We start from the raw sequence: 27,020 nt of genomic DNA on the forward strand, positions 1-27,020 counted from the left end.
CCCCACCGCAAGTATTTCCGCTTCCCTCCGCAAGTCCCCGGCCCGGTCCGGCCCCCAGCGGCTGAGCCGCCCCCTCCCAGGCTGCGCACGCACCTGTGTTCACTGCGCCGGCCTTTCAGCTGTTGGAGAGCGGAGACCAGGACCTGCTGGCGGGCAGTGGTGGACGGACAGTAGCCCCGGAGCCCGCGGGTCCTAAGGTCCCGCGCCGCGGCCGTCGCGTCCTGACCCAGATAGCGGAGGCGCCGGGGGAGGAGCCCGCGGCCGCTCGGCCCCCCGCTCCCGCCCCCTCTCCCTCTCGTTGTGGGTTCAACTCTACCGGGACTGGCGTTGGGTGCACCTTTTACAAAATAAAATTGCACGTCGCGGGGCGCCTGGCTCGCGCCGGACCGTGTGTCTCGGCCGTCACCTCCCTTCGAAGCCGGTCGGCACCTTTTCCCCCGCCTGGGCTCTGGGCCTCCGCGCTAGCCCCAGTGCGTTCCCTCTCGCGTTGCTGCCACTCCGCACGCCCACCCCCAGCTCGCTTCGTTCCGGCTCTCAAACCCACTCCCTCTCCCCTAGTTAAACCTTTTTCTGTGCCCTTTCTAGGCACAACCTTGCACTTTACTCCTCACGACTGAGTTAAAGGCAGACGCCTTGCACTAATTACTGATATCTGCAGCCCCGTGTTCATAGCTTTATCTCACGTTTTCTTTTAATGAGCAATTTTGACAGCCTCTTCCTTCTCCCCGCCATTCCGAGTTGCCTTTAGATGAAAGCCGCTGTTTTTTCAGATGCCTGACATTTAAGGTTTTACCCAGCTTTCTGTGGTTTGTATAATGAAACTAATTCTGCTAAATACGCTCTTAAAAACTGGGCCGGGCGCGGTGGGTCACGCCTGTAATCCCAGCACTTTGGGAGGCTGAGGCAGGCGGATCACCTGAGGTCAGGAGGAATTCGAGACCAGCATGGCCAACGTGGCGAAACCCCTGTCTCTACTAAAAATACAAAAAATTAGCCGGGCGTGGTGGTGGACGCCTGTAATCCCAGCTACTTGGGAGGATGAGGCAGGAGAATCGTTTGAACCCGGAGGCAGAGGTTGCAGTGAGGCGAGATCGCGCCACCGCACTCCAGCCTGGGTGATAGAGCGTCTCAAAAACAAAAACAAAACAGTACATACACCGCTTCTGTATTGTCCTCACCTTGAGTATTACTGCCTTAAGCTTAGGTTGGCATAACATTAATCTCTAAATTTCCCACCAATATATTGAGCAGAATTAAAAATGGGTACACTCTTTCTTAAAACAGCAACAGCAGACAACACCCATAAAGCCATGAAGAATCCAGAAGGCTTGTTTTGCAATCCATATACTACTGTTTACGGATAGAGATTCAGGGATTCTATAGGCTCTTTAAGATAATTTTTTGAGCTTCAGGCAAGCCGCATTGAAGAATAAGTAAGCCTGGCCTTGGTCATTTTATTAAAAGTAATTTGTAGCCGGGCGCAGTGGCTCACGACTGTAAGCCCAGCACTTTGAGAGGCTGAGGCGGACGGATCACTTGAGGCCAGGAGTTCGTGACCAGCCTGGCCAATATGATGAAACACCATCTCTACTAAAAATACAAAAATTAGCAGAGTGTGGTGGCGCACTTCTGTAGTCCCAGCTGCTCGGGAGGTTAAGGCATGAGAATTGCTTAAACCTCAGAGGCAGAAGTTGCAGTGAGCCGAGATCGGGCCACTGCTCACCAGTCTGGGACAGAATGAGACTCTGTCTCAAAAAACGAGCAAAAACCTAAGTTGTATTTGGAAAAAGAGCAGATTAATCTTTAACCTCTCAGATTTGGAACTAGTAAAATATTACCTTCTACAAACCCACTTCACTCCTAGTTATTATGGTTTGCAGCAATCTTGCAATATAATACTAGCTTTATTTAACTAGAATACAATATGATATAAACCGATCATGCAAAACAATTTTCTCTTTTAACAAGATTTAGATACCAAAGAAACATGACTGCCTCTTCGCTAATACTTAAAAGGAGCTTTTTAGTATTTAAAACAAAATTTAAGCTTTTCCAGGAGCCCACTGAGTTGTTCACTGCTGCATCCCCAGCACATAGCACAGAAGAGGCTTTCAATAAAAATGTGACGTATGGGCTGTGAACAAGGCCTTACCAGTCTATTCCAAGAGGAAGATGGCAGCTGATACTGACTTGATCTTCAGGTTCAGGACATAGACTATGTCACACTTGCTCCTTTCCAATACCTTTGTTTCTATTCCTTGATGAGTAAAAATTATCTGAAAGGTAGAAACTCAGGGACAGTGACAACCATTGACCTTGGCAAAGCTGTAACTAAATAGCAAAGACAGGCGCTATCTTTGCCAGGTACTGTTGCAGGGGTGACATAAAAAAGAAGAAATGATTCCCCTCACCACTACTAGGAATGTCAGTCTAAAAGGAATATCTGAAGGAAAAACCAGAACATACTAAGAATCTCAGAGTTGCTGTTATTCATCAAACCAGTACAGCATGACAATCATTTGGGAGGAGTGGGTACGGACTCTTCACGATTTGCCCCAACCTACTTTTCCAGCTTTTCTCCACTACTTCCACCAGACATCATTCTACACTTCAGCACTAGCTAAGCTACTGATCGTCTCTCCACAAGCTGTATCCTTTTTATCCTGTTCCTTGTGCCTGGAATATCCTGTTGCTTGCCACCCGTCCAAAACCAATTCAACCACTTCAACCTCTTTCTCTTGAGAAGCTACATACTCTCTCCTTCCCCGTAAGAAGTATTCATCCATGCCCCATCAAAACTTATGGAAGGACCAAGAGTTTCAATGAATACAAAATGCCTCCCTGCTAGCTTACAGCAAACCTCTCTGATGTACACTATATAATTACTGCTTGCCAGTGACTGTGTGTTTGTGAGGCTGTGAACATCTTCAAGGATGGTAGCATTTATCTTTGTATCTTGGGAACCTGGCATGGTGCACACCCTCTATATTAGATAACTATTTGAAAGTAGGATGTACATTTGAGGGAAAAGCATGAGGAAATGTATAGTTCTTCATTATAGTAATGTGAGATGGGAGTGTCAATTTTTTTTTTTTTTTTTTTTTAGGTTTTGAGTGGTTTTATTTCCAGGAAGCAATTGAATGACAAAGTTAGTTTTAACCCTGTAACAGTTACCAATATGCTATATAGTTAACTATTCAGTTTTCTAGTTCCTTGTTGTTATTTCCAAATCTTATCAAACTTACAAGCTGAATTTCTTAATTTGTAAACTGAAAGCTGAGCTGCAGATATAATTAGTACCACTATGCAATCCCCAACCCCCGCTTCAAAGAGCAGAATCAACCTTCATTTCCAGGCTGGTTTTAAGGAAGTATTTTAAGGAAGGGGTTAAAGAAATATTTTACTGCAAATAGCTGGGAAAAAACTTTTAAATTAAGAACACCCTAACCATTGAGAGAGAGGGATTTAGAGAGGGAGAAGTGCACAGGCAAAGAGCAGGGGCAGAGGAAGAAGTCCGCCAGGTGTAACTGAAGCTCTAAGTTCCCCGAATCATTTGTAAACGAGGAGGAGCAAAGGGCAGCAGCAACAGCTACAGCAGGAACATTTATTGAGTCTTCTACACAGTTTTCAAGCTTCGTTCTTTATATGAATTATCTTATTCCATTTTCCCAACAATCTAATGAAGTAAATAACATACAGGTGAGGAAACCAAGGCTTCAAGAGGTGAAGAAACTTGTCCCAGGCCACATAGTCAGTTTTAGAGACAAAAATCAAACTTAACTTTGTCTGAGAGCCTTTTCTCTTAACCCAGCCCAGCTTGGATCCCCAGACCCTGCCTTTGATAGAACACTTGAAGGGACTCTTCATTAGCACCATTTACAAGAACATCATAGCCCTTCGAATGTGATATTACATCATTTGTATCCCCCACTTCAGTTATTTAGGGTTCAGCTTTCACTGCTTCTGTTAGAGGAGAAACTGAATTCTCAAATCTGATCATTTGCCCCATGGGGGGTTTTCTGCAGTTTACCACAACCTCTAATCCACAGAGTATAAAATTACTTTGTGTTTATGATATTCCGGTTAGGCTAGGAATAGAATTTGGGGAAAAGAGGAATATAATACTATGTCTGATGTAGTTTTAAAAAAATTAGGCAGTCTCTAGAACACAGGAAAATTACAAAAAAAATTTCTGAAAAGAAACTAACTTGGACTTTCTAAGGGAAAAATGTTTTATCTGAAAAAAGCATTAGGATAAGCTTATTAAATATTTCCATAGACTAAGTGATTAGTGCAATAAATTATTAATCACTTAAATCCAATAAAATGGTTGGCCTAATACTCCTATACTGAACAAATTAAAAATGGTATTTTAGGAAGATATGTATGAAAGAAAAATTAACGATATTTATGTTATACTACTTAGCAGTTCAATGTTGAATCAATTTATTAAAAGTATACATACCTAATTAAGATATAGAATTCTTATTAGAAAGTTTCTATTTCATTAGAAACATTAAGTTTTTGTTCCATGAAAAAAGTCATTTTCAAAAAGGCATGTACTAACCTTGCTCAGTGGTTTTCCGCAGTATTTCGGTGATGATTCAAGAAAAGAATGACGTTTCTTTAAAAATTGTGGAAGATTTTTTAAGTCACATTCCTCCACTGATTTTCCATGGCCTTTGTAAATAAAGCACAGCCTTGGATACAATCTAAAGTGGAACTTGACAGATTCAGAGGAAAGAGTGGTTTTGCCCCTCCCTCTGCATTCTTTCTTCATCCTGGGAGATGATGTTCAGGGACACTGTTGACAGTATATACATCAACTTCACAAGCTAAGGTCAGTTTCATTGGCGCTAATTAAAAATAAAGGTGAATATTCATCATCATCAGACAAAATGTTGTTAACACGTGTACAAAAAGTTAAAATAACTGGATATGCTTAATTACATATAATAATTGGAAAAAAATTTCATTTTGGACTTGGGTGGTAAGTCGATTTTATACAATATTCTGCTGGGAAAAATTGGGGTTAGCAGTTTTCCAGACTTACTGTCTTCAGACTATACAAAGAAAAGTGATTTTCCCTTTAGGAGCAGACCCTTTTCAAGAAATTGTTCAGTAGACAGAGCCCCTGGGCATACAAATAAATAAATAGAGAGAATCTACTCTCATATATTGCAATAGAGACACATTAATTAACCAACCATTGTTAGAACTTCTTGCATTTTATAAAAATTATACTCCTATCATTATTAAGACACATATTTGGACTCTCAGAGAAGACAGTCTAGAAAAAGATGAAAACTGAAACACTACTGTAATGATTTTAGAAGAAATCCAGACTAAAGAGAGTAACAAACCCATATGGATTGTGATCCAAAATAATTTTAATTTGACTGTTTGGGACATGGGACATATCATGAAAATTATGCTATAAATGGTGGTTAATTTCTGTGAGAAACCCATAAAACCCTTTATACCCTATGTGATAACATACAGTATGGTTTGGCACTGACTTCTAACTTAGACCTGCTGATGTCAGGAAATCAGTTATCTGTTGCTATGGCCTTGGCTGCTTCCACTTACAAAACAAAAAACTGAACTTGTCCCTGCCAACTGCTGCAGCTGATAACAGTCCAATGTCAAATGATCAGCAAATCCCCGCCCTCCAGCTATGACATCCACTTACCAGCTAGAGCAAAAAGAATCCTTCCTACCACCAGCCACAGGCTCTGCCAGGCTTCCAACAAGAAGAGAATGACCCATTCTGCCACAGCACTCTCTGACTTTCTCACATGAGGCAAAGCAACCCTTAAGAAACAACTTCTTAAGGAAACAACAACAAAAAAGACAATTCTGACAGTAATGACTTCACATTTACTTCTCCTAGTATCATAAACCCCCCCTTTCTCAAACAAAAGGGTGCTGAGAGGAACCTTTCTTTGAGACATAATGAGCAGCCAGTGACTCATTGTACAAGAAGCATAACTCAAGGAGTATCTGTATTTAACAAATGAAAGACTGTTAATAAACTAATTTGAATAATTCAGATATTTACCTACAGAAATGCAGTAAGATTACAGAGTGACATTACAAAAGATCAAAAGATTTTCATAAAATATTTAACGGTGAGAATCCAACATTAGACATCAAGGCGCTTTGGGTATTTTCCTTTGCTAAATCTGTGCGATCATGAGATGTGGCCATAAATAGGCAGCATTATTTTCTCCCCTTTTAAAGAAGTAGAAACTGTAAAGATCTTTCGTCAAGATAACACATTGTTAACATGGCTTAGATGAAAGTTTCGAAGGCATCTAACATCCAAATGAAAAATAAAAACTTCAGTTGATTCAAACATTTTAAAATACTTTGGTACCACCAATTATCATTCCTAAAAGAAACTTCCACTAACCCTGGCTCCCCTCTCATGTTAGGACTTCCTTATTTAACAACCTCCACTGGGAAAAACCTGCAGTGTCCTCTCACAGGCTTCACTTCCTGACTTCTATCCCATGTACCAACCTACTGCGAAACCACTAAAACTTCTCTTTCCAAGGAGGGCCAAGGTTTCCTGGTTTCCCTTTTGATCTCTTTGGAAAAGGGTTTCTCAACTTCAGTACTATTGATTTTTTGGACAGAGAATTATTTGTTGTAGGGAGAATTCTACATTGTAGGATGTTTAGCAACATCTCTGGCCTCTGCCAACTAACATATGTTAACATGTAATTTCACAGCATCCAAGCCCTTAATTAATACTAAACAGCACAAACACAGGTACATTCTTCTAGAGATTTAAAAGATGCTTCTATAGGCTTGTTAGGGAATGCCCCAGCATTGAAAGAATATCCTATGAGATCTTAATTTCTAAAATGTGAATAATTTTTCTTAAAAGCACGGGCCATGTCTTACTCATTTTTCTACCCTCAGTATATATTATTCAGTAATGCATATCTTGAATGAATGGATTTACCGATAAATAAAAATATCTAGATATCTGAATTCTTCACTTTCAACCAGAGTTTTGGCAGGTTTTCTGTATGTGATCAGCCTATGTGATTGCTAGTTCTTTTTTTTAAATTGGCTAATGCCAAGTAAGATAGCTTACAGAGGAGAAAGACCTCTGTGAAGTTTGGTTGGGAGCATGGAATCGTAGAGAAACTGAGAAAGGAGAAACGAAGTTTCCAAAAATACTTGGAAACTTTTTACTTTACCTTGGAGACCTAAATTTTGTCTAAAGCTATTTCTGTTTTTCAAATTAGCTTTTCTTGTCAGAATTTACTATCTAATGTTTTGCATTATTTCTAAGTATACGTATGCTTTAAAATGTTTGTATCACCGGTTTTGCTTTGCAAGGCCTATTAAATCTCTTATGCGGTATTCGTAATTAAGATTGCAGAATGAAAGATGGAGGGGTTATGTGCATTATAAACTGACTGAATTATTGTCCATCAGTCTGTCAGAGATGTTTGAACCAGAGAGACTCCATCTTGAATAGGGGCTGGGTAAAATAAGGCTGAGACCTGCTCGGCTGGGTTCCCAGGAGTTTAGGCATTCTTACTCACAGGATGAGATAGGAGGTTGCCACAAGATACAGGTCACAAAGACCTTGCTGATAAAACAAGTTGTGGTAAAGAAGCCAACTAAAACCCACCAAAACCAAGATGGTGACAAGAGTGACCTCTGGTATTCCTCCCTGCTCATTATATGCTAATTATAAAGCAATAGCGTGTTAAAAGACACTCCCACCAGTGCCATGACAGTTTACAAATGCCATGGTAATGTCAGGAAGTTACCCTATATGGTCTAAAAAGGGGAGGAACCCTCAGTTCTGAGAATTGCTCACCTCTTTCCCAGAAAACTCATGAATAATCCACCTCTTGTTTAGCATATCATCAAAAAGTAACTATAAGTATCTTTGGTGGAGCAACCCCATTGCTCTGCCTATGGAGTAGCCATTCTTTATTCCTTTACTTTCCTAATAAACTTGCTTTCACTTTATGGAGTCATCTGGAATTCTTTCTTGTGCAAGATCCAAGAAACTCTCTTGTCTGGATCCAGACCCCTTTCTAGTAACAAATCCATTCATTCAAGATACATAGATTCTCTGCCCACCAAACCTTCGGATTCTTAGTTCTGAGATGGGGCCCAGTAAATTGCAGTTTAAAAGAGTATTCTGAGTTGATGTTGCAAGGACCATCCTTTGGAAAACATTGCATGTAGCGGTATAGGTGATCTTCCGATGAATTTCTAAAGAGCAAATGAGATGAGGCAGCATCATTCTTGAGGAACCACTGTTTAAATCTGTTCTTCATTTATTCATTCAGTTTCGGAGTTTTATGCAAAACAAACTTCAAAGACCATGTTGAAAGGAACCAAATGAAATTGTAGTTTTGGAACTTTACTAGCCATTCTTGCAACTTTTCCTGCCAAAGAGAGGGAGAGCAGTGAGAAAAGAGATTCATTTTAGCATGATAGGAAACTGTCCCTGCTTTTCTCAAACCTCTTTGAGTAAGAGCATTCTTGGCTCTGGGTCCTATTTGGCGTCCCTAACAGCCCACATGTTCTAGCAAGACTTGGCAGCCTGCATCAGGCCATCATTATGAGCAACTCATACTCTTAAGAACTTGGCCAACAGGTTTATTGTTATAATCCAGATTAATCATTTGTGTCACAATTGTTCTGTGCTTGCCAAATTCCTTTTCCCCCAGGAGTTAATTCTCAGGATGTGTATGTCCACTGGACATAATCAAAGCTTTGATACATGAGGTATGAGAATGCTTTCTGTCTCCTGTATCAGACATAACAATTGCATTCATGGGCACTTGGAGTTCTCACAGTGCTTTCATGTGCTTGTGCTTGTCACCTCAACCTCTGAGGTAGGCAGAGGACATATTTTCATTCCCATTTTGCAAAGGAGGAAAGAGAATCTCAGTGGTTATGTAATGAGTGACTTGTCCAGGTCACACACTGCATAGAAGCTCAGAGCTCTTCGCTTACGATTTTCTCATCTCCCTGGCTCAAGCCTAGTTGCTAGTGTGCATTTCTGGTGCTCAAGATGGCAAGATTAGGCTTACACCGTGAGTGCACAGAAAGGTAAGAAAGTGCTAGTGCGAATTAATTTTTGATGTGCAAAAAAAAAGAAGTTTTAAGTTTCTCCGTGTGCATTATTTACTTTATTTAGTAGGAGAAGAAAATTAAAATATTAATGAATAAAAATGCTACCCTTTATTAATAAATGACTAACAAAACACTAATTGCTTGTAGAGATGCTGAGTTCTTTATGAAATATATTCCAAGTTTTGACCTTAAACAAATACTGATAAAGCACTTTCATTATCTTCATTTGGCATCGATTTCAAGTTTCAGATTATTTCCAGTGGTTTTCTGGAAAACGCAGCGTGTTCACCTCCTTGCGGTCGTGTTCTGTAGTGTGTTTGCAAATTCACAGACTTGGAATTAGAACCTAAGGAGGTCACTTAGATTTTCAAAGACCTTCTTATGACATTTGAAGTATTCCTAGTGTTCTGCAAATAAAGTGAGAGGCCTTGTAGGGTGTGCCTATGCTTGTGACCTTTGTTAGTACAACTTGGAAGAAAACCCACCACACTTGTACCCAGGTAGAACAAGCATTTACACTGTCAAATGACAGCTTAAAATAACTGACAAGGAAAATTTAAGTTTGCAAGTTCAAAGCCCTTGAGCAACTGGAAATTTACTTTTCAAAATATAGTGTCGATTTCAAATAATTATTGTCACAAAAAGTCAGAGCCTCTTGAAGCATATCTCAGACATAAAAGAATAATAAAATTTGGCAGCTTTTGAACTTACACCATAACCAGTTAAGATAGGTCCACATTAGTTCTAGGAATCACTGAGAAACCATACTCAAGATTTCAACTCAAAGAGAACAGGCTCTTTGGACTTGCTATTTATCCAGAACACTAGGACATGGTTTTAGGCACTTATTAGACTGACTTTCTGAGATCTAGTAGTAGATCATTGAAGTAAATCACATGGGGAATGATTATTAAGAACTGTGGTAGAAAAAAAGAAAAGCATGGAGATTGAAAATCTAGTTGGAGATGGGAGTCGCAAAAAATAATGCAGAGGCTGCCCATCCTTGTTTATATGTATGTTTACAGTATCTAAATAACTGTGATAAGTGAGTCATTTATTTGATCTGCCATCATACTATGCAGAAGCCATCTAAGCTGGGCGCGGTGGCTCACGCCTGTAATCCCAGCAATTTGGGAGGACAAGGCAGGTGGATCACGAGGTCAGGAGTTCAAGACCAGCCTGGTCAAGATGGTGAAACCCCCTCTCTAGTAAAAATACAAAAATTAGCTGGGTATGGTGGCGGGCCCCTGTAATCCTAGCTACTCGGGGGGCTGAGGCAGAGAATTGCTTGAACCTAGGAGGCAGAGGTTGCAGTGAGCCAAGATCACGCCACTGCACTCCAGCCTGGGCCACAGGCAGAGACTCCAACTCAAAAAAAAAAAAAAAAGCCATCTAAAAACACTGCAAACAGGGTGTCAGAGAAACCTGTATCAGAAGCAGAACTAGAATTGGAGACAAGTCACTGAGGGGATCTTACCAAAAGGATGATACTGAGCAGATAGAGAAGAAGAGTGTAGGGATCCTGAACCCCCAGAAAGAGCAAAGATGCTAAAGGAGTCCATTCTTGTTTTTCCTGGGATTGATTATGCTACCCTTAGCTGAAAACAAGAACTGCTAAATAACCAGCCCGTAAGTTGAAAGAACAACACCTACTTCCCTATGGGCTTGTGGAGACGGGTCATCTCAGCAACTGCCAGCAGACCCCTTCCCCAATAACACACACTCCAACTTGGTTCTCAGGTCTGTGCAGGAAGAAATAACCCCCTAGTAGAGGGCAGTGCTTATAAAAGAGAAGCTAGCTGCCCCCTTCTACCTGTGGGGCTTGTGAAGAGTTGGGTGTTTGCCCAGAGAATTGCTGATAGTGCAAGAAAGAAGGGGATCTGTCCTCTACATCTCCTGTCGGAGGCCTGCGGAGTCAGGGCTCACTCTCCTGCACCTAGGCCTTGTAGTCTAGGAAGCGCCCTGGGGAGAATGGCAAGTAGTGTGACCAAGTGGAGAGAGTAATGTTCCCAAGAAATACTGAAGATAGATCTTATCAGTACCCACACTCACAAGGGTGGTAGATGTGACTGAGGGCTGCAGAAATGCTGGGGGGCCATTACAGGGAGGGGGGGAAGGGCATGTGTAGTCACAAAAGTGTGGCTTTTTGCCTTCCCCTGGGTGGTGATTGAAAAGGTTTGAAAGAGATTGCCGTTGCTTAGGAGTGCTATTTTGGATGTGTCCACACTGTCAGGGCCACTTGTACCCTCCACCTTTCCACACCCAGGGTACAAGGATTCTATGAATTAGATCAGCTGTGCTGACTAAGAGAAAGGATACAGGACCTGAATGCGCCCACTGACCACCTCCATCCCCAACTCTTCAGGTTAAGGGGAGCATCGCAACCAACCAGAAACAGGGCACCCAGCATGCCCTGGGCAGCCACCTGAGGAACCGTCTTTTCTCCTTCTCCTCCTACCTGCACTGATAGCAGAGGAGCAGGAAAGGGAGAAGGTGAAGACAGTGAAGATGGAGAGGAGTGATGGAGAGTATGGCTAACCTGATCTAGAGTGAGGGGAGAGAGCTGCTGAACTGGAGATTGAGATGATTGAGATGCTGACTGGGCTACATTTCCATACATTTCCTGACTGGAGTCAGGCTGACACATGGTCAAGGAAACCCACCATGCAGTAGGAAAAGGGAATTTGATAGAGCATAATTGACAGCAGTTTGGAGAAATAAATTCATTCCATGTGTTTATTAGGATTCTCTAAAGGGACAGAACTAATAGGATATATGTATACATGAAGGGGAGTTTATTAGGAGAATTGACTCACATGATCACAAGGTGAAGTCCCACGATAGGCCATTTGCAAGCTGAAGAGCAAAGAAGCCAGCCCAAGTCCCAAAACCTAAAAAGCAGGGAGCGTGACAGTGCAGCCTTCAGTCTGTGGCCAAAGGCCTGAGAGCCCCTGGCAAATCACTGGTGTTAAGTCCAAGAGTCCAAAAGCTGAAGAACTTGGAGTCTGATATTCGAGGGCAGGAAGCATCCAGCATGGGAGAAAGATGAAGGCCAGAAGACTCAGCAAGTCAAGTCTTTCCACCTTCTTCTGCCTGCTTTATTCTAGCCGTGCTGGTAGCTGATTAGATGGTGCCCACCCAGACTGAGGGTGAGTCTGCCTTTCCCAGTCCACTGACTCAAATGTTAATTTCCTTTGGCAACACCCTTAGAGACACACCCCAGAACAATACTTTGCATCCTTCAATCCAATCAAGTTGATACTCAATATTAACCATCACAGTGTTACATATGTATAAATGAACTGACATTAGAGGACTCTATTTCTGAAATATTTGGAGTTCACCATAAGAACTTGACTCACCTCCCTGTTAAAATCCAGTTGTCTTGGTTTTCATTCCTTAGGACTATTGATATTCATCTGTATAGGAAGAAGGAATGGATTCACTCTCTTCCAAGCTTAATATATAATTCAGTAGCAATTAGTTACCTTAATGACTTTCAGAAACCCCAATGCTAATATTACACCCAAAGGAAAGATGGAAAAAATTATCTCCTTGTCAGCATTCTCTGGGAACTGTTACCTGAATCAAATAGGTCCCCGGAGGAATGGCCAAATTAAATTAATTTATTTTTACAACATAATAGCATTCATGAGCAAGCTTTGGGATTGCTTGCACTTCAAATCAAGAAGAATTCCGTTACTGAAAATTTAAAACCAGCCATATTTGCTTATCATAATTTAAAGACATTTTTATCAATAAAAGAATTCAGCACTTAGATTTTAAAACAAATAGAAGTACATTAATTAAAGAGATAAAGCACCCTGTCCTTTTCACTGGATCCTGCTTTCCAGAGGTAAACGTTGTTAAGATTTTGAGTGTACAATATTTTTGCATATGAATGCAAATTTCTATGATGTATAAACACGTGTGTATGTTATATATACTGTTTAAACCATATAATGTTCTGCAATTTTTTTCACTTAATGACTAGTTCATTTTGATAACTATTTCATTGTGAGAATATACCGTAATTTTTAACTAGCCTCTGAATTAATAGACCTCTAATTTATTTCCATCACTGGCTATGAAAAACAATGACTCATTGCAAGTACATTACAAGAAAGAAAAAATAAAATCAGTCCCTGTCATCCAGGAACAGATCTGACGTAGTAGGCCTCAATGTTATTATAAACTAATGTGATGCTCATAGCTAACCCATACTGTTTTCATAGAACATCCAGTTCTGACAAGGATGCTGTGCAATACAAAATGCCAAACACCTGCCTCTCTTAATAAATGAGTGACTGCTAATTCTTTACTAGTTACAGCTTTATCCTAGCTCGTGCCTGCCTTCCCTATAGATAAGATTTACTGAGATACCCAATGACTGAATTGCTTCCTGTCTGACGGTATCAAGAGTGTTCTGTGGAACCTCTCTAAAACTATCCAACTAAAACCCAAATTCTATAATCTGCTCATTCTAATATCATCTTACTGAGACAACCCACAATCAGCTACAGGTGTGTCCCTGGTGGTCTTTATTGGAGGGTATTCACAATTTAGTTCTTTAAATATGTAGGTAACATTTTTAGAACTGGAATTCCTGAGTCAAAGAGATCAGTGTTTAAAATTGTGGTAGTTATTGCCTAATTACCCTCCACATATTGCACAATTTTTAAATGCTCACCAACAATTTTTCTATTGGTTGCTAGCCTTTTCATACAGTTATGTAAAGTTTTCTTTATGATGGTGATAACGATTGCAATGAACTAGACACTTTGCTAAGTGATTTCCATGTAACAGACAACCTATTATTAATGCTCATAACAAACCTATGATATAAGTACTATTGTTCCCGTTTTAGAGATGAGAAAACTGAGGTGGTTAGAGGCTATGCAGTTGCCCAAGGTCACTTGGCCAGGAAGTGCTAGAGCTGGAATTTGCCCTGTCTAGCCCCAGAGTCCCTGCTTGTATCCACTGTACCATGGAGCCTCATTACAGTAATAGAAAATGTGCTGGGTCTACATGAAAAAGTTAAAGCCGTATTGAGAAACATAAAGGAAGGCTGAAATGAATGAAAAGCCATACTATATTCTTGGACACAAAGATTCACTGTTATAAAGATGCTATGTTTCCTTATATAAATCCACACATTTTCAACCAAAAACATTTCATTTTGGTGCACTTGACAAAATAATTTTAATGTTTAACTGGAAGAAGAAAATATAACAGTAACCAGGAAAAGTCTGAAAATTAATAATGAAATTGGACTAGCTCTCCCAAGTACTAAAATTTACTGGAACCAGTGCAAGTATTAAAATTTACTAGAACCAGTGCAAGGATAGTGTAATTAATGGAAAAGACTAGAGCCCAATAATAGACCCAGATGTAGACGTAGACATTAGAAACCGATGGAAAATGAGGAACTACTTAGGAAATACCAAAATTATAACTGACTAGCCTCATACAAAAAATTTTAGATGGATGCCTACTCTGCTACACCAAAAGATTTAGCCATAAAATATTAAGCCATACAATTAGACAAAAATTTTTTAAAGCTTTAATCAAAAGCAGGAAGATTTTTCTAATAATGGCATGAAACACATTAGCTATAAAGAAAAATGTGATGGCTGGGTGCGGTGGCTGACGCCTGTAATCCCAACACTTTGGGAGGCCCAGGCGGGTGGATCACCTGAGATCGGGAGTTCAAGACCAGCCTGACCAACATGGAGAAACCCTGTCTCCACTAAAAATACAAAATTAGCCAGGCATGATGGTGCATGCCTGTAATCCCAGCTACTCAGGAGGCTAAGGCAGGAGAATCGCTCGAACCCAGGAGGCAGAGGTTGCGGTGAGCCAAGACTGCGCCATTACACTCCAGCCTGGGCAACAGAGCAAGACTCCTTCTCAAAAAAAAAGAAAAATGTGACACATTTGACTAAAAAAAATAAAACAGAAAATAACAGGAACAAAGTGAAAAATGTTTCTAAAACATACTAGAGGAAGTATTTCTCACATTTTCACACTTTGCAATATTTATTATAATTTGTGTGATTGATAAAGGACATGTGGCTCATTGTAAAAATAAACACAATTATTAAGAAGATAAAAATTGCTACCAAAAAGTAAAAATAATTAATATTTGGGTACCCAGCCTTCCAGACATGTCTTTCTGTGCTCACATATGTCATATGAATAAAATGTATAATGTCTACGGGGATAATATTTATAATGTAAATGTCTATATTTTTAATAGCCTCATACAATGAAATCAACCACTTTTTGATTCTTCAACAATATATTGTGACCATTTGTTCTTTTCTTACATACACAAAGATATGGTTCTCAGAGAGCAGTCCCAAGGCCAGCAGCATGAGAAAGTGTGGGTAGCCTGGGCAACATGACAAAACCCCATCTCTACAAAAAGTACAAAAATCAGCCAACTGTAATGGCAAGTGCTTGTGGTCTCAGCTACTGAGGAGGCCGAGGTGGGCAGATGGATTAAGCCCTGGAGGTTGAGGCTGCAGTGAACTAGGACCACACCACTGCACTTGTGCCACTGCACTCCAGCCTGAGTGACAGAATAGGAGTCTAAAAAAAAAAAAAGAAAGAATAAAAGAAGTTGTGAGAAATGCACCTCCTTAAGGCCCATGGCAGATCTATTGAGTCAAAAATTTCTGAGTTTTCACAAGCACTCCCTGTGATTTTGGTGATGCTCACTTATGGCATCTCTTTTCACCATGTAGTATTTATTTGGTTGTATCGCCTTACCGTAATTTATGTAACCAACTCTCATTGTTGATTTTTTTTTTGCTGTTATAAACAATGCTGCAACAAACATTGTTTTTTCGTAAAGTCTTTCTTCAGTTGTAATTTATATGCCATATAATCCACCCATTTAAAGTATATAATCCAATGATTTTTAGTATATTCAAAGAATTAGGCAGCTATCACTACAATCTAATTTTACAGCATTTTTAAATCACCCCATAAAGAAACCCTATACTCACTAGCAGTCCCTCTCCATTCCTCTCATTCCCAGCACCTAGTAACCACTAAACTGTTTTCTGACTTTCATGGATTTGCCTATTCTGGACATAACATATAAATGGAATCATACAATACATGGTCTTTTGTGTCTGGCTTCTTTCACTTAGTGTAGTATTTCAAGATTCACCCATGTTGTGGTATGTATCAGTACTTTAATTTTAAAAATAATTTTTAGGCTGGGCATGGTGGCTCACACCAGTAATGCCAGCACTTTGGGAGGCAGGCGGATCACTTGAGATTGGGAATTCAAGACCAGCCTGGCCAACATGGTGAAACCCACCCTGTCTCTACTCAAAATACAAAAATTAACTGGTCATGGTGGCTCATGCCTGTAGTCCCAGCTACTTGGGAGGATGAGAGCCCGGGAGGTGGATGTTGCAGTGAGCTGAGATTGAGCCACTGCACTCCAGCCTGGGGGACGGGGCGAGACTCAGTCTGAAAATAATAATAATAATAATTATTATTATTATTTTTTATTTTGTGAGTACATAGTAGGTGTATGTATTTATGGGGAACATGAGATCTTTTGATCCAGGCATGCAATGCATAATAATCACATCATGAAAAATGGGCTATGCATCCCCTCAAGCATTTATCTTTTATGTTACAATAATCCAATTATATTTTTAGTTATTTTAAAATGTACAATTAAATTATTATTGACCATAGACACCCTGTTTTGCTATCAAATGATAGGCTTTATTCATTCACTGTAACTAGTTTTTGGACCCATTAACCATCTCCACCTCCTCCCCACCCCCAACAACCCTTCCCAGCCTTTGGTTATGACCCTTCTGTTCTTGATCTCCATTAGATCAATTTAAAAATTTTTAGATCCCACAAATAAGTGAGAATATGCGATGTTTGTCTTTCTGTGCCTGCCTGGATTATTTCACTTAACATAATGTTGGTATTTCATTTTTTTAATTACCAAATAATATTCCATTGTATGAATATACTACATTTTATTTAGCCATTCAGCAGTTCATGAATATTTGGATTGTTTCCACTTTTTGGTTCTCATGAATAATGTCTCTATGAATATTTATTTTTGTGTTAATGAACAAGTTTTTCTGTGCATCTATGTTTTCCTTTCCAAGCACTTTTTTAAAATTATACTTTAAGTTCTAGGGTACATGGGCACAACGTGCAGGTTTGTTACATATGTATACATGTGCCATGTTGGTGTGTTGCACCCATTAACTCATCACCAAGCACTCTTTAAAAAAAACAGATATGAGCTATAAATGACATGCCATAAAATTCAGTCACTTTAAGTGTGCGTATTCAATAATTTTTGCTAAATTTACTGAGTTGTGTAACCATCAAGACAATTCTCAACAAGCATTCTTGTCCATGCATTTTTTCATTCTTGAGAAGATATTTTAAATTAAGTTCCACATTATCACTTTCCCCATCAGAACAATCTAAGCCTCAATATTTGCCCTCCCTGAGACTGGAGGTAGTTGAGACCAGAAAACAGAGATTTTGGAAAGGCCATAAAGTAAAGCAAGGATCTAGCTAATTAATTGGGTAATTTTCTGGATTCCAAAACGTAAAACACATCACTCCTGTCTTCTGGGACATTCTCCTTTAATTACTTAACACATTGTCATTTGAAATTCAGCTTTGCTTGTCTGGTCTCAGCTGCTCAGCTGTCAGAGGATTAATTATGCTTTTTTGTTGTTGTTCATTGAACTGTAGAGGGAAAAAGAAAGTATGGCAATTTTAGTGAGAAAAAAACCTAACATGGAGCTGAAATTAGTCATTATCAATGTATTATAGTCCAAACCGTTTTTTTTTTTTTTTTTTTTGAGACTGTCGCCCAAGCTGGGGTGCAGTGGAGTGATCTTGGCTCACTGCAACCTCCACCTCCCGAGTTCAAGTGATTCTCCTGCCTCAGCCTCCCAAGTAGCTGGGACTACAGGCGTGTGCCACCATGCCTGGCTAATTTTTTGTATTTCTAGTAGATACGGGGTTTCGCTCTATTGGCCAGGATGGTCTTGATCTCCTGAATTTGTGATCCACCCGCCTTGGTCTCCCAAAGTGCTCAGATTACAGGCATGAGCCAACGTGCCCAGCCATCCAAACCTTTTTTAACTGTTAGTGTCACAATGTAGTCAGTGTTGCCATCTCGAAATTGTCAACCCCCCTTCCTGCTACCTCTAAAGATGACCAAGGAAATCTTGCCTCCAGGACATTCCAAGCAAATCACACCTGGAATGCTATGAACCCTGGCCCCCAATATCTGTGTGTTCCTGTTTGAGGGCTGGAACAGACTACATGTAAGCTGCATGGACTCCTTTTGCCCTGAGAAGTACACTGAAAAACTCTCTGACTTTGGTTTCCTCCTGGTCTTCTAAGGATGGTTGCATTTTTTATTTATTTATTGAGACAGAGTTTTGCTCTTCTTGCTCAGGCTGGAGTGCAATGGCACGATCTCAGCTCACTGCAAGTTCCGCCTCCTGGGTACCAGCGATTCTCCTGCCTCAGCTTCCTGAGTGTCTAGGATTACAGGCGTCTGCCACCATGCCTGGCTATTTTTTTTGGATTTTTAGTGGAGATGAGGTTTCACCATGTTGGCCAGGCTGGTCTTGAACTCCTGACCTCAGGTGATCTTCCCACCTCATCCTCCCAAAGTGCTGGGATTACAGGCATGATGAGCCACCACGCCTGGCTGGATGCTTTTATTTATTATTGTCTTTTACAACATTTAATTTTGAATTGTTAAATAAATACAAAGATTGTATACCAAAGAAAGACATCACACATTTGATATTTTGGGACTATTAAAGATCCACCTTATAAAAACACCACCAAATTGTTCCCAGCTTGCCAAGTAAGCTAGATTTGTTTTTAGTTTACTAGTCTCCGTTTCCGTATCCTTCTCCCTACTCCAGCACTCCCAACCCATTGAAAGCCCTCCAGAAAAGATATGACAGATCCTCTCTAGCCATCCTCTCTGGCCGTCCTTTTGCCTTAATCTGCCCCTTGCACTTCCTCCATCACTGCCCTGGCCTTCCATTTGGCACTTGTCTACTTCTCCATTTGCCTCCCCACAATGAGAGAGGCTCCCAAGAATATTCACTATGTCTGTTGTATTCTTAGCTCTTATTTCTGAGTCTGGTGCATGTTATCTACTGAATAATTCACTGTTAAAAAATGAATGAATGATGAAGTAAGAGTAAAATTAGACCATTTCTAGAGGAATTTGCATTTTAATATCTCTGACTGTGGGTTTTTAACTTCAATAAGCCCTAAGCTGTGGATCTTAACCCGGTGACTATTTTTCCCTCCATGGGACATTGGCAATTTCTGGAGACATTTTTGGTTGTCATAACAGGAGAGGAGCTACTAACACCTAGTAGGTAGGGGTCAGGGATGCTGCTAAATATCTTTCAATGCCCAGGACAGCTCCCCACAGCAAAGAATTATCCAGCCCAAAAGGTATATATTGCCAAGTTTGAGAAACTATGTCCTAGAAAAATTTTAGGGACAGGAGGGGTATCATAACCCCTGAAATCATATCATTAAGGGATTTACTTTTAAGTAGTCCTTATGTCTGCAGACAGATATTACCGAACACTGTTCATGGAAATGCCTCCCTGATTTCTTTGTGAAGATTTTATATAAATGTATTCCATAGGTGTGTCTTTTTGGATCTTGGATGAGTAAAAGAAGAAAGTGTATGGCTGTGTCCCTTAAAAGATTTTGTGGCAAGTCTGAACTAGGACTATTTTTAACCTAGGCTGTGTCCAAGTATCCATTGAGCACCTACTATGTGCCTGGCATTATTCTGGGGTCTGGAATTACAGCACTGAACAAGACACATGAGGTCTCTGCTTTCAGGGCAATGACACTCTCATGGGGGCAGATGCAATAAACAAACCGGTGACTCTAAAAGAAGTTGGCAAAGCTAAGGGCTATGGTAATATAAAATGGGAGAATATGGTAAAGGGGCAAGTTTAGATTGGATGATCAGAGAAAACCTCATGCAAAGGAGATCTCTAAGCTGAGATCTGCATGCCTTGGGAAGATCTAAGTGAAGAACAATAGCAAAGGCAACAACCAGGGCAAAGGTGCTGTGGTGGGAGGAGCTTGATGTGCTAGAAGAAGGAGAAGGCCTGTCCGTGTAGCTTCACTATTATGGTGGAGGGCCAGTGGTGAAGGATGGGGCTAGAGGTGTAGTCAGGGCCACATGACAGAGACCAGATAAGCAGTATGGATCTCATTCCAAGTACAATAGGGATCTGGGGAATGCAAGGACTTGATTTTCATTTGTAAAGGATCATCCGGGATGTTCTGTGAGAATGGAGTAGAAAAAAAAGTAGGGCAGAGTCCTGGCGGAGCCCATGGTATCCACTGGGAGATGTTGTTCATTGGATATGGTCATATTCCATGCTGATGAGGCCCAGCAGGAGAGGGTTCTCTAACAGCAGAAGTGGTCTGTTTGTAAAATCACATAAGACACTTTCCGGTGTTGGGGCACAGAAAATGATACCCCCAAACATGGCACTTTGGCACACTGAGTACTTTGAATTGTACAAGAAAATAAAATTTCTGGACCCTCTAAATGTATTATGCCAAGGGAGAAGTTTAGCCCTGGAAACTCAGTCACCATAGCGTGTTTGTTTCTTTCGCTTCTTGAGTGTAGATTAACTCTCTTCCTCATTGCTCTTCTTCTGTAATTGACTAGGAGAGACCAGAGATCAGACCTCCTCTTCCAGTCACTGGTCTTTGTTACAGGTTAATTGCCTCCTTTATTGTCCTGTATCTAACTCAGACCAGATGGCACAAAAGACCCTATGACTGTTATATCTTCAGTGTGGAATGTTAAATATACCTTTTTCAAAAGGAAAAGACCACCTCAACTAATCGAATCATTGTAACTAACCATTAACCCTTATATAGAAAGATGTTGAAATTCTGTTATGCTCCTCTAGACTTTGTCTGTATAAATGATCCTAAACTTCTTCACTTCTGAACACTGATTTTTTAGTAGAGAAGGGGTTTCACCATGTTGGCCAGGCTGGTCTTGAACTCCTGACCTCAGGTGATCTGCCCACCTCAGCCTCCCAAAGTGCTGGGATTATAGGCGTGGGCCACTGCCTCTCTGATCCTCTTTCTTTCCTAAAACCCTAGGAGGGACTGTCTCTGGAATTTCCTTATCTGAATATGAAAGCTTCTTTCGAAAAGAAATGCAGTTGTCTTAAGACCCCCTCCCTAGGGATCTCATCAAATAACCAGGAAAGATCAATCACTGTAGGCCCAGCACAGTGGCTCACACCTGTAATCCCAGCACTTTGGGAGGCCAAGGCAGGCAGATTACTTGAAGTCAGGAGTTCGAGACCAGCCTGGCCAACATGACAAAACCCTGTCTCTACTAAAAATACAAAAATTAGCTTGGTGTGGTGGCGGGCACCTGTAGTCCCAGCTACTTGGGAGGCTGAGGCATGAGGATCACTTGAACCTGGAAGGCAGAGGTTGGAGTGAACTGAGATCACACCAATGCACTCCAGCCTGGGTGACACAGTGAGACTTCTATCAGGAGAAAACAAAACAAAACAAACAAAACCCATATAATACATATGGGTTTTTTAAATATATATATGGTTTTATGTGTGTGTGTGTGTGTGTATATATATATATATATATATATATATATATATATATATGTATATACAACTGGAGAAGTGAAGAGACTGGGGGTCTTCACCACACCCAGACTTCTCATCTGTTCTCCTGAGGGCAATTCTGAGAGATTACCTGGAGGACTTTATCTGCATAATAAGACAACCTTTGTTCACCATAAAGTTCTACCCCTCACCTGCCTGTCTCCTCCCCCAGAGCTCAGGGGAACTTTGTCCCAGGCCATTGTTCTTTGGGATCATTTATTTTCCCTGAAAATAATTTACTCCTGCAACCCCTATCTCCCCGTCTCCTATGAAGAAGGGTATATAAGTATCTGGACCTCACTGGGTTATTGGGTAATCACACTCCTGTGATTTTCCCTCATGCACATTAAATATATTTGTATCCCTTTTTATCTTGTTAATCTGCCTTTTGTCAGTTCATTTTCAGCAAAACTGCAGTGAGCAGACGGGAAGCTTTCCTTCTGCTCGTACACTGGGGACTTACAGAAATGCTTGGGGTATCCTAATTTTGGGGGGATTGAGATCCTGTATTAGCAACTGAAGATAAGAAACCATCAAATGAGTATATTAACGCAATGTTATTGCTACCCACAATTTAGGGAGTCTTGCTAAAATGTGGGTTATATATAAGCTAATATTTTGAGGCAACAGACCTTCTCCATTGCCCATATGGACTTTCTAGTTCTGCCAGAGTCTTAAAATTCAGATAGTAATGTGATGTGTTTTCCCTAGCCTATGGAACTTGCTGCTTTCTAAGTTCAGTAGTTAGAATACTTCTTATTCCACCTCTGAATTCTATACATGCAGAACATTTCATTGGTAAAAGTTACATGCTCACCATTAGCAGTTGTAAATCTCTAGGAAAAGGATGATGATATTAGGATGAAGCATTTATCTAACAGGAATTATATATCTAATGTTGATGGTAGAGATTCTATTTGATAATTTTGAGGGTCTGTCTGGCCATGTGCTCTAAATGTAACGAGCCTGACAATTTTTGCCTGAAGGAGAAGGTATAAAAATATTGATGGATCAGTTAAGAACTCTTCCAACTACAAGTAATAACAGCAAGAAGGTCTAACAGTCGTTTTTAAAAAGAGGCAAGTGGTTGCTGGCATTGATTCATCAATCAATGATGCCATCAAAAGCCAGACTCTGTCTTTCAGTTGTATTAGTCTCAGCTTTGGCTTTTTGTCCTAGTGCTTTTCTTGCTTAAGGCAGAAAGAAGTGAGAGAAAGACATGGTGCCAATTGTCAGGAAAGAAAAGCTATCTCAGAAACCCCCCATGAAACTTATCCTTTCAACTCATTTGCCAGAAATAGAACACATGGCCTTTCCCAGCTGCAAGAGAAGCTGGAAACCAGGTACCTGGCTTTCTGACCTCAAGAGTAGGAGAATGAAAGAGAGAAGGAGGTTTGGAATGGTTTTGGGTTAATTTGCTAACAGAGTCTGCCGCACCAACCAAGGGAGAGTTGGAGGGAATGTGTAGCCAAGACAAGATGTGGAACTCTGAAATACACAGCAGTGGATATAAAGCACATGGGAGGTATATATATGGGACAATGTCTTCTTCAATCTCTCTGTAATCTTTCTACATACTGTCTTTAGTGCTTCATGCTATATATACTATAACACATTAACATAATTATATTAAGAGATACCTTGCACTGAAGAATTTTAAAGCAATATTATTGTCTATTCAATCACAGTATCCTAATTTTTAGGTTCAAGTTAATACTCAATGTTCATATATTATGGAGTCTAAGAATACCTTAACAGTAACTGCCAATTGCTGGCATATTCAGGCAAGATTTTTTAAAAATATAAATTCTCATGTATTCTGTGGTTTGTATAAAAGCCTGTGGTTTGAGATACCTTCAGCAGGGTTGGAGGAGTGGAAAGAGAAAGAGAACAGGAGAAAATAACAACCAGGTGGGGAAGCTCTTTTGAAAGAAGAGAGCTCTCTGGAATATTGTCTGGAGGGTGTTACAGAAGGTAGACACAATAAAACTGTAAGGAAAGAAAGTGGGCCTGGGAGAGTATGATTTCAAAAAAAAAAACAGAGGAAAAAATTTTAAATCTAGAGAGTCAAAGCATTGAGAGTGTAGTGCTTGTATATCCCCTACCTAACTTAATTTGTTGAAATTCTAACTCCCAATGTGATGGGGTTAGGAGGCGAGGCCTTTGGTAATTGATTAGACCGTGAGGGTGGAGCCCTCATGAATGGTATTAGCGCCCTTATAAAAGAGACCTGGAGAGCTCACCTCCCCTTCTGCCATATAAGCTTACAGTAAAAAGACAGCAGTCTGTGAACCAGGAAGTGGGCCCTTACCAGACATCAAATCTGCTGGTGATACAGAATGGCTGGGCTCCCAGCTAAACCCCACCCTCAAGCCTGGAACCTCAGCCCTAACTGAAAACAGCTGACCCCATTTTTCTGCCCAAATGTTGTTGTTTTGGCCTGCCATAACCCTATCCTCTGCCCATAAAAAGACTTCAGCTGGCAGAGCAACACAAGGCGGCTGATGCAAACAGCTGGGGATGCAAGCAGCTGAGCGCTGGGGATACCAGCTGCTGAATGTCAGGGATATAAGTGGCTGGGTGTTGGAGACTATCTATAGATGGCGGCTAATTTCAGACGGTGTGGATTCAGGGAAAGATCACCTTCTTCCCGCACCATCCCCTTTCTAACTCCCATCCCACTGAGAGCCATCACCCAATAAAATCCTCCGCATACGCTACCCTTCAATCTGTTCGTGTGACCCGATATGTCCTGGATGCCGAACAAGAACCCAGGTGCCCAGAGGGCAGGGGCTTGGATGCTGTTATGGGGCCCACACAGAGCCTGCTCCCGCCAGAGGAGTGACCGGCCTGTTCTAGCGCTCGTTCCCTCCTGTTCCTGCACTCGCTTGCTCGCACGCTCCCACGCTCCCTCTCGCGTGAGGAGCGGCCAGTGATGGGCTGAGTGAAACAAGCCACTCCAGTTCCCGCCCACAAAAGGGGTCAAGGAAACTATCCCATCTCACTGGCACCTTGATTTTGGACTTCCCAGCCTTCAGAACTGTGAGAGATAACTGTTTGTTGTTTAAGGCATCCAGCTATGATAATTTTGTTATGGCAGCCTGTATTAGTCTATTTTTCACACGGCCAGTAAAGACATACCCAAGACTGAGCAATTTACAAAAGAAAGAAGTTTAATGGACTTAGAGTTTCACATGGCTGGGGAGGCCTCACAATCATGGCAGAAGGCAAGGAGGAAAAAGTCACATCTTACTTGGATGGCAGCAGGCAAAGAGAGAGCTTGTGCATGGACACTCTGCCTTGTAAAGCCATCAGATCTCATGAGACATATTCACTATCACGAGAACTGCACAGGAAAGACCTGACCCCATGATTCAATTACCTCCCACCAGGCCCCTCTCACAACATGTGGGAATTCAAGATGAGATTTGGGTGAGGACACAGCCAAACCATATCACAGCCTCAACAGACTAAGGCAGAGATTATTACAAGTAAACTAAAATTTGTTGAATAATTGTGATGAATGTCTAATCATACTATCTGAATTCTCATTTGCCAGATTCTTCCTGTCCAATATTTCTAAATCCAGTGGAAACATAGAAGGAAGATAACCCAAATTAAAACATTTTTCTTCCAGCTGGGTGTAGGAGCTAGCGTCTGTAATCCCAGCACTTTGGGAGGCTGAGGCAGGTGGACCACTTGAGGTCAGGCATTTGAGACCAGTTTAGCCAACATGGTGAAACCCTATCTCTACTAAAAATGCATAAATTATCTAGGCGTAGCTACTTAGGAGGCTGAGGCAGGGGAATTGCTTGAACCCAGGAGGCAGAGGCTGCAGTAAGCCAAGACCATGCCACTGTACCCCAGCCTGGGCGATAGATCGAGACTCTGTCTCAAAAAAACAAACAACAAAAAAACAGTTTTTTTCCATTTTAACAAGTTTGGGGAATTAGTGATCCTTTACTGTGAGTTGTTAATGTATTGGTTGGATGCTTCTGTCTCCAAGTAACAGAAAATCAATTGGAAGTGGCCTAAACACTTTATAGTGTTTATTATCTCAAATCACAAAAAGTCTAAAGTCTGGATTGATCCAGCATCACAACACTGTCATTAGGAACTCAGACTCTTTCTATATTCCATGTTCCTACCCACAGCTGGTTGGCTTTCATCCTAGGCCTATATCCTCATGTTTGCAAAGTGGCTACCAAAGCTTCAGAAATCATGCCCTCACACTTTCTTCTAAAGGCAGAAGGGAAGAAGGAAACTCTCCTCATACATCTCTTTCTTTTTATTAATGAGGAAAGTTTTCTCCACACTTTCCTTATGTCTTGGTGGCTGTAACTGGTCATACCTGTGCTGTAGCGGAAAGGGAACTGTTTCAGGAAAGAAATAACTGTCATTTCCAATTCTGTTGTGGGACACAACTTTTGTCAAACAGCCATAAAGGGAGAGAAATGACTATTGTGCAGGGAAACTTGTGGGAGAGAAAACAAAATTTCTTCATTAAGATTTGGTAGCTTCCCTTAGATATTTCAATAAAAGTGAGTCAGATTTCTAAACCCAATTTCATATCAGAATGGTTTAGGCCCAGATATTTCCTGTCTATCTCCTGAGAGTAATTCTAGCCTCATAATGGATTCCAGGGCATAGGATACCCATCATGAGCCTGAACTAGCTCTCCTGCTAGCATGCGTTTCCACTTTAAGGAGGATTGTCTGTATTAAAAAGAAGAATGTGTTTCAGTAACATATTATATCACCAGAAACTTCATTAATAGGGGCTTAAGTAATATAGGAGGTTAAGAAAGGCAGTTGATGTATGCTGGCTCCAAGAATTTGTTGAATTAGCCAAAAAACACTCCTGAGATTCTTGTGATAGAGGAGAGGGTTTATGTGGTACATTGAGGAGGTGACTCCATCAGTACTTTGGCAGGAAAGAAATCAGTGGGTAGAAAGTTGGGATGGACAGAACATATAGACTCACTGAATTGCCCTCTGCCTGGAGGACATGGCTGACTCCAGGTGTCAGGTATCATTGATGGGTTCCTCTCAGTTTCTAAATACTTCTGGGAATAAACCTCCAATACCCAACTAGACCAGCTCCATCTCTCATGAGATAGATTTGAAATGAACGCTTCTGGATTTAAACATGCCATAAGGACTATGTCAGATC

General features: G+C 40.9%; 1 protein-coding gene and 1 long non-coding RNA gene across 7 annotated transcripts in view; one reads left to right on the plus strand and one right to left on the minus strand.

Annotated features, from left to right (window-relative positions):
- The window catches only part of RMDN2 (regulator of microtubule dynamics 2), a 207,192-nt gene extending 202,536 nt beyond the window's left edge, over nucleotides 1–4,656 (minus strand). For 2 of the 5 annotated variants that reach the window (XM_054677786.2, XM_054677787.2), the window contains exon 1: nucleotides 94–454. The gene's annotated coding sequence lies outside the window, so the exon portion shown is untranslated. Of the gene's footprint in view, nucleotides 1–93; nucleotides 455–4,567 lie in introns of those variants that run through there. The other 3 variants (XM_009442305.5, XM_054677785.2, XM_054677788.2) reach the window with 3 other exon arrangements.
- A 4,316-nt stretch (nucleotides 4,657–8,972) lies between these two features.
- The window catches only part of LOC107973434 (uncharacterized), a 48,305-nt gene continuing 30,257 nt past the window's right edge, over nucleotides 8,973–27,020 (plus strand). For both annotated transcript variants that reach the window (XR_008546223.2, XR_008546224.2), the window contains exon 1: nucleotides 8,973–9,096. This is a non-coding gene — a long non-coding RNA (uncharacterized LOC107973434). The remainder of the gene's footprint in view (nucleotides 9,097–27,020) is intronic.

This window comes from Pan troglodytes, chromosome 12 (assembly GCF_028858775.2).
Source record: "Pan troglodytes isolate AG18354 chromosome 12, NHGRI_mPanTro3-v2.0_pri, whole genome shotgun sequence".
NCBI classification, from domain to species: Eukaryota; Metazoa; Chordata; class Mammalia; order Primates; family Hominidae; genus Pan; species Pan troglodytes.